Source organism: Leiobunum rupestre, chromosome 1 (genome assembly GCF_980474605.1).
Source record: "Leiobunum rupestre chromosome 1, qqLeiRupe1.1.hap1, whole genome shotgun sequence".
Taxonomy (NCBI): domain Eukaryota; kingdom Metazoa; phylum Arthropoda; class Arachnida; order Opiliones; family Sclerosomatidae; genus Leiobunum; species Leiobunum rupestre.
Genome location: NC_143384.1, coordinates 43,751,111 through 43,764,767, shown reverse-complemented (window position 1 = coordinate 43,764,767; position 13,657 = coordinate 43,751,111). Strand labels below are relative to the sequence as shown.

The 13,657-nt window shown below is 33.4% G+C and overlaps 1 pseudogene; it reads left to right on the top strand.

Moving 5' to 3' along the window:
* The first annotated feature begins 11,819 nt into the window (after positions 1-11,819).
* On the top strand, positions 11,820-12,518 carry LOC149963025 (uncharacterized; annotated as a pseudogene).
* Positions 12,519-13,657: the final 1,139 nt, after the last annotated feature.

The window sequence follows — 13,657 nt, the reverse complement described above, 5'->3', positions numbered from 1 at the left end:
GAATATGCGAAATAACAAAGGTATAGATTCTTTTACGCGCGTATTTCATGGGAGTCGCCATTACCGTGCTACACGCGAGAGAACGAGTTTTGGGGGAAAGAACTTTCCACGGTAGAGCTACGTGCAGTACGTCTATGGCAGCTACCTATGGAGCAAATCGTGGGAGGGTCCTTGATGGGGGAAAGACGCGCGTAAAAGAGTGTATAGTATATTATTTATATTAGACTTTTTATTTATATTTGGGGATAATGATTATGTTGAGATTTCTAGAATGGCACAAAATCCCCCTGATGATCCCTTTTTTGAGGTCGAGTACTATAAATAAGTAATTGGAGAATACTCGTCAATTACCGAGTACCAAAAATTGCAGATTCGGGTACCCGATTACTCGAATAAGCTGATCTCTAAACTCGTCGAGTATTTGTTTTTTCTATCCTCCTTGCTTCAAAGTTCAAAGAGGGTTTTTTACAACTTTTAACGGGGCAATAAACGGTACCTACAAAGTTGTGGAAACTGTGGTTCATTTAAATTAAAGGAATATTTTTCAGCATTGAAAGTTACTTAATACTCTTTTTTAATTTAATAATAACGTGAATAAAACCAGCGTTTAATCAAGTACTCGATCACCCGACTAGTTAAAAATATTATTCGAAGTTTTTTTTAGTTACTCGACTCGAATAATAGAAAGTTTCCCCTAATCAAGTTCTCGATTACTCGACTCAACTTCAATATTACTCGACTCGAATACTCGATGAAAAAAAATTGATACTCGATAACCGACTCGATTGCCTAAACCACTACTCGCACAGACCTATCTAAGTCTCTTACTTTTACAGGTCAACGAGCACGCGCTATAGTCGCCAGTGGAATATAGGTTGTTCTAGCGCGTGTGCAAATCTCTCATGTGAAGAAAATACTAATAAAGCTGTGTCTTATAATGTAAGAGCAACAAATTAACAAGTTGGGCCAGCCAACTTTTTATTTTATAAAATTAACTATTTTAACTTTAGCAACTTGGGCCCTGCAGTGGCCAGGGGTTTAAGGTTCGCAGAAGGTAACGCATTAACTAACGAAGCCTTTTTCGGGATCGTTAAAATCAATTTGTGGGTCCTAAATAAAATGAAAAGTATGCCATATCCAGCGCCACCTACCCGTGGCGCCATCATTGGGGCACTGATTACAGCAGCCTTTGTAGCTTCAGTAACTTGTTTCTCAGACCACTAGCTTCAAAATATTTGGAGATAGAATGTTTAAAGCACGAATTGTTGAAGGTTAACAAATGCGAGTCAATTTGTATAAAAGCGTGAGAGTTGGAAGAGTGCCTAGTGCCGTACGAATTCCGCGTCAATTTAGAAAAATGAGAAATAATGATTAACGAGCCCAACAGTTTCGAACAATTAAAATACAACAGGTTTTTTCGAGAAACTCTGGAGAATTCTTCGGAGTGATAGATCCAACGAAGACACCCGACATAGCACCCCATCCGTATTTTTTGCACGCCTAAAATTGAACGTTGAAATTGGTGAGATAATTTGGGGTTGAACGCCAGAAAAAGAGTGAAAAATTGAGAAATGAACTCTCGGCGAGACAGTGTCGCGCTTGTCATCTATTATTTGTCTCCGTCCGAATTCCGGGCGCGTCAAATGGAAGACTTTCTTTCGGGGAAACAATCACGAGAATCTGAAGGGATTTTAGTCCTAAAATATTATCATTTAGTCTTTAAAAGTGTCAGTATTATCATTAAGAATTATGGGCCGATTTAATTAGTTGTTTCTTAGTGTTGTTAATTTTCCGGAAAAATAGAATGCGGAAAATTTTCCGCAAATCGGAAAAATAAAAATTTTAAATATAAATTACTTTTTAAGGGTTTTTAAATTTTTTAACTTTTTATCGATATAAAATAACCGTAAACATACTACAAAATATTAATAATGTTACATTGTTAATCAGTTTAAAGCTAGTCTAGAGGTTTAGTTTTACTTTTAGATTTGAAAAATTGAGGCAAAAATTCCGCTTCATTTAAATTTGCAAACAATATTAGACTAATTATGGAATTAAAAGTTTTTTTTTTATTATTTTCGGAAAAATACGGAAAATTATCCGGAAAAAAAGGTCATTTTCCGCGAAAGATTTTCCGACTTACAACACTATTTTTTCTTATAAATACGGAAAATGAAGAATCTGTTAGTCCCTCCACAACCATATTCGTTCATAATCATATTTTTCGGTACACATTGTACGACGAATTATATTGACGATTTCGACAGCTTCCGTTCATAATTCGTATAAAATCAAAAAATGAAATTTTATTTGTGTGTGTTAAAAAAGAATTCATCGTTACAAATGGTTAAATGGGTTAAGTCAAGATTTAGACTTGTAAGCCCTTTTGCTTTGGTTCAATGATATAATGTCAATTTTTACAAACATGATAATTAAATATTGAAGAAAATTGTTTTCGCGGGTTTGCCGAATTTTAATTTTAACTGATTTTAATTTCTTCTGGGTGGTTCTTTTTTGAGGAGAGTGTTTTAACACCGAGTATATCGGACTGAAACAATATACGCGGCTTGTCGCGAAAAAACTACACGTTAAGTTCTGTTGAACCCATTGAGTTGGGAATATTAATCTAGAGGTCCAATCGAAACGTCGGATTTCAGTATTTCGCGAAACAAGTTTTTAAAAATAAGAATACTGTCGTCTGCTCCCATCGGCATCCCAAATTACGAGAAAACGTTATCATTCTACCCGTGGCGCCGTCTATCTCTCAATGATTCATTCAAATAAGACGCGTTTTCAAGCAAAAAGATTTTATTTCTTCAAAATAATGGATGGCGCCACGGGTCATATGATAACGTTTGCTCGTCATTTTAGAGCAGACGGCACATTCGTATTTTTCAAAAACTTGTTTCGCGGGGAGCAGATTTGATTGGATCTCTAGATTAATATTCCCAACTCAATGGTTGAACCAAAATTATTTTATTTAAACACTTTAGTTTTAAAGATACATTTGTCCTTTTGGGACCGACTATTGCCCGCTTTGGCAGGAGACTCTTTTAGTTTGAGCTTTGAATTAAATTGTGACGTTCAACTGAATTCGGACGCTCCCTGACAGAGGTATATATACGGAACTGAGGCTTATTGTTCGACCCCAGTGACGTAGGCACCGCCGGAAACGAGGCGGAAACGAGGCGGAAACGAGAAATTTCTAGTTTTCGGAAACTATTGCCGCTCGGGCGCCAATATCTCTGTCAAGGAGAGTCCTTTTGGACTTACAATGGGAATTTTAAGACGGTTTTATCTGGCCGTTATTTTACGGCTTACAAAATTTACAACAAAATATTAATTACACAAGATTATTTACAATTTATACAAAATACGCTTTTACACTAAATACAAAATACACTTCATTTCAATTAGTTTTAATACACTTCATTTCAATTAGTTTTAATACACTTCACTTCAATTAGTTTTAATACACTTCATTTCAATTAGTTTTAATACACTTCACTTCAATTAGTTTTAATACACTTCATTTCAATTAGTTTTAATACACTTCATTTCAATTAGTTTTAATACACTTAAAACTAATTAAATTATAGGAGCACGTTATTATTTTCTACAAATATAACCTAGTATATAGTAAAAAATATATATAATAACAACCAAAAGATATATACTTATACATTATTATTGCTTCTTGTGTTTTTATTTAAATTGCGATTTATTTAGTTTCATAGTTAAATAATAACTAATTAATTTTTATTTCGGAATATTGATAATAATAATTTTGATCAAGAAAATAGTTTTTTCAGAATATGGTTTTCATTGCTATTTAATTAACTTTAACCAGATTTAATGGATTTGATCAGTACATTTATATTATCACGATTATAAATACTTTATTAAGCCATTTCATTATGTTTCATCTATTTCAATCGATCTATTTTCACTTTCATTTTAATTCATTTTTTCTATCCCCAATCAATTCATTTATTATATCGCCAATCAATTCATTTATTCTATCATGATTTAAATAACTTTATTTCGATTTGATCTTTTTATTTTACCACGATTTAATTAACTTTATTGCCACTTAATCCAATTCACAACAATATAATTCATTTATTCTATCATAATTTTTTTAATTTTTAAGCTTCCCCAAGCAACTCGTAAGCGTTTCTTTAAAAACTGTATAGCAAAAAACAAACAAACCAGGAAACCAGGTTTTTAAAACACTATGTTTTCCTTGTCCAAACTACAAATAACCAATTCTGTAAAACAGTTTAAAATTTTAGTTTAAGTACGTTTGCAAAATTCAAATTTCATTTATAAAATCCGGTTTAGTTTTCTATTGCGGTAATTGTTTTAACTTTTCATTCACATCTAAATAATTTTTTATCATTTTTCATTGGTAAGTGTAATCTATCGTCAATTTAGCTTTGTTTATTAGAACCATATGTAACATAATTACTCATAAGTATGCCTCTGTATAACATTTCCATTGAAAAAAATTCAATGAGACTTTGATTCACACGGAACATACATTAAGCGGACCCAAAAATGCAAAAACTCGTATATTCCTTGCGCTATTGAAAAGGTTACCATGGAAATGAAATCATGTGATCGCGAGGCACGAGCTAAACTTGACAAGGGCAAAGCCTGAAACGCGCGAGGAATTCTCACTAACTTCCGTTTCCCATCAGTAATGTTGATGACGCGTATTTCGTCACGGAGTTGTAAGTGACGTAGTTTACGTCATATCCCGTGAACAAGGTTTCATTAAAGAAAATGCTTTTATGGCATACTTATGAGTGATTATGTTACATATGTTAGAACTTAGCAAATTTTAAATATTTCACGTTAAAAGGATGATACAACCAATTTGATTTATTAAATCTATCATTATTTAATTAACTTTATATTGATTTCATATTTTTATTCACGATTGAATTAATTTATGCTATCACGATTGAATTAATTTATGCTATGACGATTTAATTAATTTATGCTATCACGATTGAATTAATTTATTTTTATGCTATGACGATTTAATTAATTTATGCTATCACGATTTAATTAATTTATGCTATCATGATTGACTTAGTTAATTTATGCTATCATGATTGACTTAGTTAATTTATGCTATCATGATTGACTTAGTTAATTTATGCTATCATGATTAACTTAATTAATTTATGCTATCATGATTAACTTAATTAATTCATGCTATCATGATTTAATTAGTTTATGCTATCATGATTTCATTCATTTATTCTATCTTTACGTAATTCACTTTATCTCGATTTCATATTTTATTAACTTTATTGCCATTTAATCCATTTCATCATTGTATAACGACTAATTTATTCGATCACGATATTTTCCTTTACTCTTGCGCGATTTAATTCATTTATTTTATCAAGATTTAATTCATTTACTTTGTCTGGTTTTAACTAATTTATTCTTTCAAGATTTAACTCATTTATTCTATCAGGGTTCAACTAATTTATTCTATTAAGATTTAACTCATCTATTCTATCAAGATTCAACTCATTTATTCTATCAAGATTTAACTCATTTATTCTATCAAGATTTAACTCATTTATTCTATCAAAATTTAACTCATTTATTCTATCAAGATTTAACTCATTTATTCCGATTTGATTAATTTGATCACTATTTCAACTTTGGATTACGTCACGTTTTATTTAACTATAATTATTTATTTTATCCATTTCATAAAGATAAAAAAAATTAAAACGGATTTGATGCATTCAATCTGGATTTCATTTAAAAAACGAATCCCATTGAATATTTTGAGAACGATCCAATACCTACAGGTGGCAGGTTTAAGATTTTATCAGACTGATGGCGAGAGTGAGTGATTTAATAAGGAGTTAGTCGACCTGGTTCAAGGTGAATTTGTACGCAGTCAAATTTGTAGGAAGCGATAAATATTCGGAATCGGGCGCTTGTAAACATCGCGTGTTTTTGTTTCACACCAAACGAAAATCACCATAAAAGGTTCTTATATTATTTTTCCGCGAAATTATTCTCACAATGTATAATCTGCTCTCCGAGATTTATTCCTCCCCCGGCCGCCAGGCGGTGCTAATGAGCGTCTAAATGAAAGTTTTAAACGGGAGACAATCGTCATTAATCGAACCAGCAAAATCGGCACTTCGCCGCTAAAATAACGTAACTCAAAAATTTACGTTTTTTTAATTAGGTTTGAGAAATAAGCTTTTAATTAAATATATATTGCTTTTTTTACTGCGTAATCATATTTCTAAACGTAAACTTTAATTCTAATATACGGCAATATTTTTCTACGTTGACAGTATTGAAATAAAAGTTATTTTATTAGCAAAATCCACTAATACCTTTTTCAGACGATACTTATAAAACCAGGTTTTGTAGGGTTTAGTAAAACAAAGTATATTTTTCGTTTGTTTATCCGCATAAAAAAAGTTTAATTAACGGAATCAAAGCCCGATTTTAAAAGATTCGTATGAAAAGGGAATAACTATATTTAAATTTTTCCGCTATTAAAAAAATAAAATGTTCAAAGATTGAAAAATATGGTAGGCAAAATTGTAATTACCTTTTCTTAATTGATATTTTACAGTTTATTGTTTTATAACATAATTATACAAATAAATAATTTAATATAAAGTTTATAGGTGGTTTTCACGAGCCATATAAACACAAAAGCGTTATAAAGGGGAGGATGTTAGCTCCTTCCCCTCTAGTGTTGGTGACGTCACGAAAAACCCTAATGTATCTAACTATGCCAAATTTTAAATAACTTAAGAGCAAACGTTCATAAAACATTTGCTACGAAAACACTCTCTATTCTATTCTTTTAAATAAGCCCAGTTTTCGTAATCTGAGAATAAAAGTTCGTAAATTTAGGTACGATATGAAAATACTCAAGATTCCAAAATAAGGCAACTATTATTATAAAATTTCATCTTAATTTGGCTATCATATGAAAAAAACTCCCATTTCTCTAAAATAAGCCCATTTTTTAATGACCTCAGAATTAACGTTCATCAAAATTTGGCTACAATCTGAAAATACTCTTCTTCAAAATAAGCCTATTTTTAATCACTTAAGACTAAAAGTTCACTCTAAATTTGGCTATAATCTGAAAATACTTTTCTCTAAAATAAGCCAATTTTTAATCACTTAAGATTAAACTTGCGTTTAAAATTTTTCTATAATTTGTAAAAACTCTCTAAAGTCTCTATTCTTTAAAATAATTTAATAAACCAATTTTGTAAAAGAATAAGAATTAAAATTTATTAAAATTTTGCTACTATCGGAAATTATACAGATTTCTCTACTATAACGAAATCAGCCAATTTTGTAATAATCTAAGAATTAAAATTCATAGAAATTTTGCTTTAACCTTAAAATACTCATAATAAGACCTTTTTGTAAAAGCTTAAGAATTAAAATTAATAAAACATTTCCTATAATCTGAAAATGTTCAGTATTCTCATATATATCCTAATAAGCTAATTTTGTAATAGCCTAAGAATTAAAATTCTTAAACATTTTGATATAATCTGAAAATACTCAATATTCTCTAAAATATCTTAATAAGCCAAATTGTTTGTAATAACCTAGGAATTCAAATTCAGAAAATTTTGGCTACAATCCGAAAATAATAAGTTATTTCTTAGTTGCCTAAGAATTAAAATTCATAAACATTTTTATATAATCTGAAAATACTCAATATTCTCTAAAATATCTTAATAAGCCAATTTTTTTGTAATAACCAATGAATTCAAATTCAGAAAATTTTGGCTACAATCCGAAAATAATAAGTCATTTCTTAGTTGCCTAAGAATGAAAATTTATAAAAATTTAGCTATGTTCTGATTTAAGATGTTTTCGCGTCGAAGTGTCACAATGCAAACATCGTTAAATGTTTGGGTAAAACGCGAGCCGCTGCGGGATGGAGCTGGAAAGGTGGTTTTTGTTTCTTTTCCATGGAAAAAAATCTTCCGATTGAGTAAATGATGAAGCGCCACCTACGACAGATCCGCGGCGATAGTCGCTTCGCCGGAGTGGGCCTCGGCGTGGGCAGCATCGCGCATGCTCGTTAGTGGCCCACGCGCGACTCCTACCACCGTTTCCCCGAAACTACAATGCGAGAACGGCGACGCGCGACGGAGGACAATCGAATTAAACATTTCATCTCTCGAACGGAACACGAAAAACGAAACCATAATTAGAGATTGCGCGCTCAATCACTTTTTACACACAATCCCTAAAGGATTTGTGTGTACTAGGACCACGTACAGTGTAGCCGATGCCGCCGCCGTAGTCCATTATACGAAGTTTTTACGAACCTTGGCCGTAGTCCACATAACTCTCCAAGAATTAGGCTTAGAAGGGCCAAGGATATCTTCATCGAAAGGAAATATCATGCCCTCGGTAGCCCGTTATAAATTTTGGAAATAGGACCCCAAAACGTAGTAATTTTTCCATTTAAGTGGTATTTATCGATTTTATACTTTAAATCTACATACTTTTTAAAATAAGAGAAACTTGATTGAAAATTATATTTTTAGTTAGTACTGATCATTTCTGAACTACGTTTACGGTTTCATTAGAAATTTTAATTTTAAGCGAGATTTCTGACCAATTCGTGGGACCTCATAAACTAAAAATTAATTTAACTAAACATGTTTGCGTTTCGCTAGCTTATTACCAAAACCAGGCTACTAGGATAATTCATTTTCGATCGAATTCCTCTTGGGTTTATTAAGTTTATGTACAATATGATTGAAAATTTGTGGAAATTTAAATTTGATATTTTAAATATAGTTATAACGTCGTGGGGATTGTGTGTACTTAAATGTCCGTGACATCTGGTTTGAGATTGTAACAGACTTTGTTTCGGGCCGTTTTTAAACAAAACGCGACGGGCAACACTGTATCATAGTAGTGTTAAAGTAGGCGGTATATTTAATTGACGTCTAGTTAATTTACCATAGAGAGAGTTAAAAGATTTTGCAATTTTAGACAAAGTGTACGGGATTTTGGTAAATGTCCGACCCCTCGCTTTTAACTCTCTCTATGGTAAAATAACATTGAAATCCCAAAATCACTTCAAAAAGTAATGATAAAATTTCCAAAATCTCTACCAAATCCCGAAATCCCGTACAAAATATTGGCATGTGTCCGACCCCTCGTTGGGACTCGTTTGTGGTTATAAAAGTATTTTAATAAATGTGAAATAAAAATACCCAATTTTGGGCGCACATATTTTTACAAACTCGCGGTCAAGATATAACTTTCAGGAAAAAAATTAACGTGCGACAGATATGGGACTGACTCATTTATTGTCATTTACGGATGTCACATATTTCGCCAGGTAAGCTCGCGTTAAACTATTATTCGGGGCACGGCGTGGCCCACTTGTTAATAGAGATTTTCTTCAAACACTTTTCTAGGCCTTTAGGCGAACGTCCACCAATCTCTTGAACGTTGCAGACGTTCGCTGAAACCGTAGAGTAAACCACTCGCATAGAGTGGAAGGCCCTTTGGAAGCGCATGAAACATTAATCCTAACGCGCCAACTTGTTTTCGAGGATTGAATTAATAAATCTAGTCCGATGGTGTTGTTTTTACATTTCTTAGAGTATAAACTGACTTTTTTATCCAGATATTGTACATGACCTTTAGGCCAACTTGTTTATTTCACGCTTCGAAAACAAGACGTTGGGTACGAAAAGTGTTGTTCAAGTTTCGCTGATAGCCTTCCACTTTATGTGAGTGGATTACTCTATGGCTGAAACTCTCAAATCATTTTACTTCATAGAAAATATCTTCTAAGTTTATTAGCTGTAACGGCGAAATTGGTGGAATGTCTGTTAACTTCACTAACTTCCGTTTCCCATCTGTAAATTTGATGGCGCGTTTTTGTCACAGAGTTGGAAGTGACGTAATTTACGTCACAACAAATGAACAAGGTTTCATTAAAGAAAATGCTTTTATGGCATACTTACGAGTGATTATGTTACATACCAAGAACCATAATATGATGAGGTGCGAGTGCAGCGAGTCCAAGTCGGAGCTGTAAGAGTGTGTCAGTGTAAAAAATTACCACTAAAACTAAAGTGTTACTTATGTCACCATTTAGTATAAATAAAAGCATTAAAATCGGAAATCTAATGGCTTCACTCTAAATTACTATTTTCCTGTATACAATTTGGTGCATTGGTCTATGAAATGTCGGAATAAATTTCCCAGTCTTTGTGTTCACGCAAGCTACTATAGGTTGATCTACTATGGTTTAGTGGGAAAGATTACTCTACAGGAGTAATGCGACATAGTCACAATTTGGTCTCATAAATATTTGACTCGCTAGATGGCGTTAGTCACGCTCTTTAAAAACTATCTGGTAGCCTTGCATAAATGTTCCCGCTTTTTATCGTCTTCCGATATCCCAATTTTTTATCAAAAAGCTTTAATAACTAGTTCTTAATTCTATTATACGAAGATTTTATATAATAATTAAAATATCGAGATTTCAAGCGTAGGTTTCTTTATCATCAATTATATTTAAAAGACAGTACATAGTACTTTAAAAACTAAAGAAAGTTTGTAAGCCTAGGCTTTAAAATCCAATGGGGAGGTTTTGTGTTGTCTTACAGTGTAATGAAAGGGGTGCAGATCCAAATGTAAGTTAATAAATTAATGCGATTATGTTTATAAATAGTACAAATATTAATTGCTTATACACCTTGCAGGTGTCATATCATAGGGTTCCAGTACCATTAGAAAATAACTAATTACGGACACTATGGCTGAAAAGGATACGAAGACGAGACTACCTGTATCACCCAAAGAAGAATATTAATGTCTGCTCTAAACATTTTATAGATATCACGTGCCAATGGGCAAAGACATCTAAAAAAAGGTGCAATACCTTCTCAGTTTTCTTGGAACACAAATGGCGCTGTAAACAATACGATTAATAGTGAATTGGAAACTCAGGCTGGTAAAAATCTATCACATAATTAAATTAAGCAAGGACAATCTATGTGTAATAATAGCACTCATAATATTGAAGCAAGCATTAACCAAGAGCCATTATCTAAAGTAACGTGTGAACAAGACTGCGCTGCTAATGAAGAACGGCAGACTGTACCTTCAGATTTCTTTATCATCAACCAGGATTGGCTAAGTGATTGTAATATTACTAATGAACCACTCATAACCACAGAAATAGAACCTCGAGGTAAAACTTCAATCCCGCACAACAATGGTTGTGAGACTGATCTTGAAAAATACTTTGGTTCTAAATTGAAAGAAATGTAAGCAACAGTTGTTAGCCTTGAACAAGCTCTAGAACAATCTAATGAGAAAGTGAAAGTTCAAGCATACAAGTTGAAGAAAGCTGAACAGCTGTTACAAGAAGAGATAAAGAAGAGAGAACTGGCAGAGGAGAGACTAAAGAAGCTAAATCCAAGTATCGATAACATTAAGGACAACGATGGCGCCATTCAATTTTATACAGGTCTTCCAAATTACAAAAGGGTCATGGTTTTATACGAATTTCTAGATCCCGGTGATAATGGTGAAAATATTGTATATTGGAAAAGGGGAAAAGTTAATGGTGTAGATTCAACTCCTCTAAGAACACCTACGGTTGGTCGACCTCGTATTTTAAAACCGCTTGATCAATTCTTCATGGTCCTTATACGCCTAAGACTTGGGTTATTTGTTCAAGACCTGGCTGACCGATTTGGTGTCTCAAGAGTACCGTGAGTAACATTTGCAACACCTGGATCAATTATATGTACCTAAAGTTAGGGCAAATCAGCTTGTGGCCAGCTAGAGAACAAATAAACCAGACTATGCCGGAAGAATTCAAAGCTACATACCCTACTACTCGTGTTATTTTAGACGCTTCTGAAATGAAGTGTGAAACATCATCTTCATTAGTCTTACAATCCGAAACGTAGTCCAACTATAAATCAACTAACACTTACAAAGGTTTAATCGGCATCAGCCCAAATGGGTACGTTACATTTGTGTCTGCACTTTATACTGGTTCTATATCAGATAAAGAGATTACAAGAAGAAGCGGATTCCTACAATTAGATTTCAACAGTGACGACAGCGTAATGGCAGATAAAGGCTTTATAATTCAAGACATGCTGAGTGAAATTAATGTGAAATTAAACATACCACCATTTCTTAAAAACAAGGACCAATTTTCGAAAGATGAGTTGGAGGAAACGCAAAAGATAGCCGCTTTGAGAATTCATGCAGAGCGTAAAATTCAACGTATTAAGGGGTGGCATATTTATGACAGACCTATCCCAATTAGTTTAGCACCTGTAATAAATCAGCTATGGACGGTAACTTCAATATTAACAAATTTACCAAAACCAATAATTAAAAAGCAAAATAAAGCATGTTTAAATGAAAGTGACCAGCTCGACTTTTCTGATTTTGATGAACTGGATTGGCCTTTAGATGATATAATATAGTAAATATTTATCATTAATAATGATTCAAATTGTTTATTTCAACACGCCTTTAATAAAAATTTGTACCATTCTTGAAAGACTGAATTATCACTTTTTTACACACAATCCTTAGGGATTTGTGTGTATTACGATCACGTACTGTGTAGCCGCCGCCGCCGCCGCCGCTGCCGCCGCTGCCGCCGCTGCCGTACACACGATTGCTCGCGGTACGTTGGTGGTACAAAGGCGATTGATATCTCAATCGATAGGCACTATTATAGCCTCGACGGGATTTTCGTAATTTTGGGATCGGAGCCCGAGAAGTTGGGCAAATGCCCAATTTACTATTTTTTGTGGTTTCGCTTTGTGTGGTTGATATTTTATTTAAAATTAAGTCCGATAACGTTAAAAAAAATATTTTTGGTAAGGTTAGGATTCAGCGGATATACAACTTCAGTTATATCAGTAAATATTAAATTTAAGTATAGTTTCCTGGTTAATTTACGGGACCCCAATTTTCGCGGTTTTATATTTTCGCCTAAAAGTCTACATAACGTTCTTTAATTTAAGTCCGATTTTCATGAGAGTTATATTTTTGAATAGCTGGGGTTTCCCTTAACCCTAGATTTGCAATTACGTTGCTTAATTTTAATTCTAAGTGAGGTTTTTTCGACAGCGTATGCGGACCCCCGCAACTTCCGACATGGTAAATCCGCGTGTCTATAGAGTTCTAAACGCCAGTTTCCCTCTCGCATTTTTCAAGGCCGTTCGCGCCGAGCTTTCAACGTGTTCCCAGAAGTAACAATAAGTGTGACCCCCAACGTTTTACGCACGTTTAACGCCCTTTTTACGCACGTCGTACGACAGGAAGTAGGTAAGTAAGATTTGATCAAAAATCACCAGTTTTGTTACTTCTAGGCCTATTCCATTGTCCTATTCCATTGAAAGCCTGCCTGCAATAACAATAACGTATGAACAGGCGCGTAAAATAGAAGTGTGACCCTAAATATTTGTTATGCCCAGAAGCTAAGCATAAGTGTGCCACTAAATATTTTTTTGACCAGCTGCCGTACACACGATTGCTCGCGGTACGTTAGTGGTACAAAGGCGATTGATATCTCAATCGGTAGGCACTATTATAGCCTCGACGGGATTTTCGT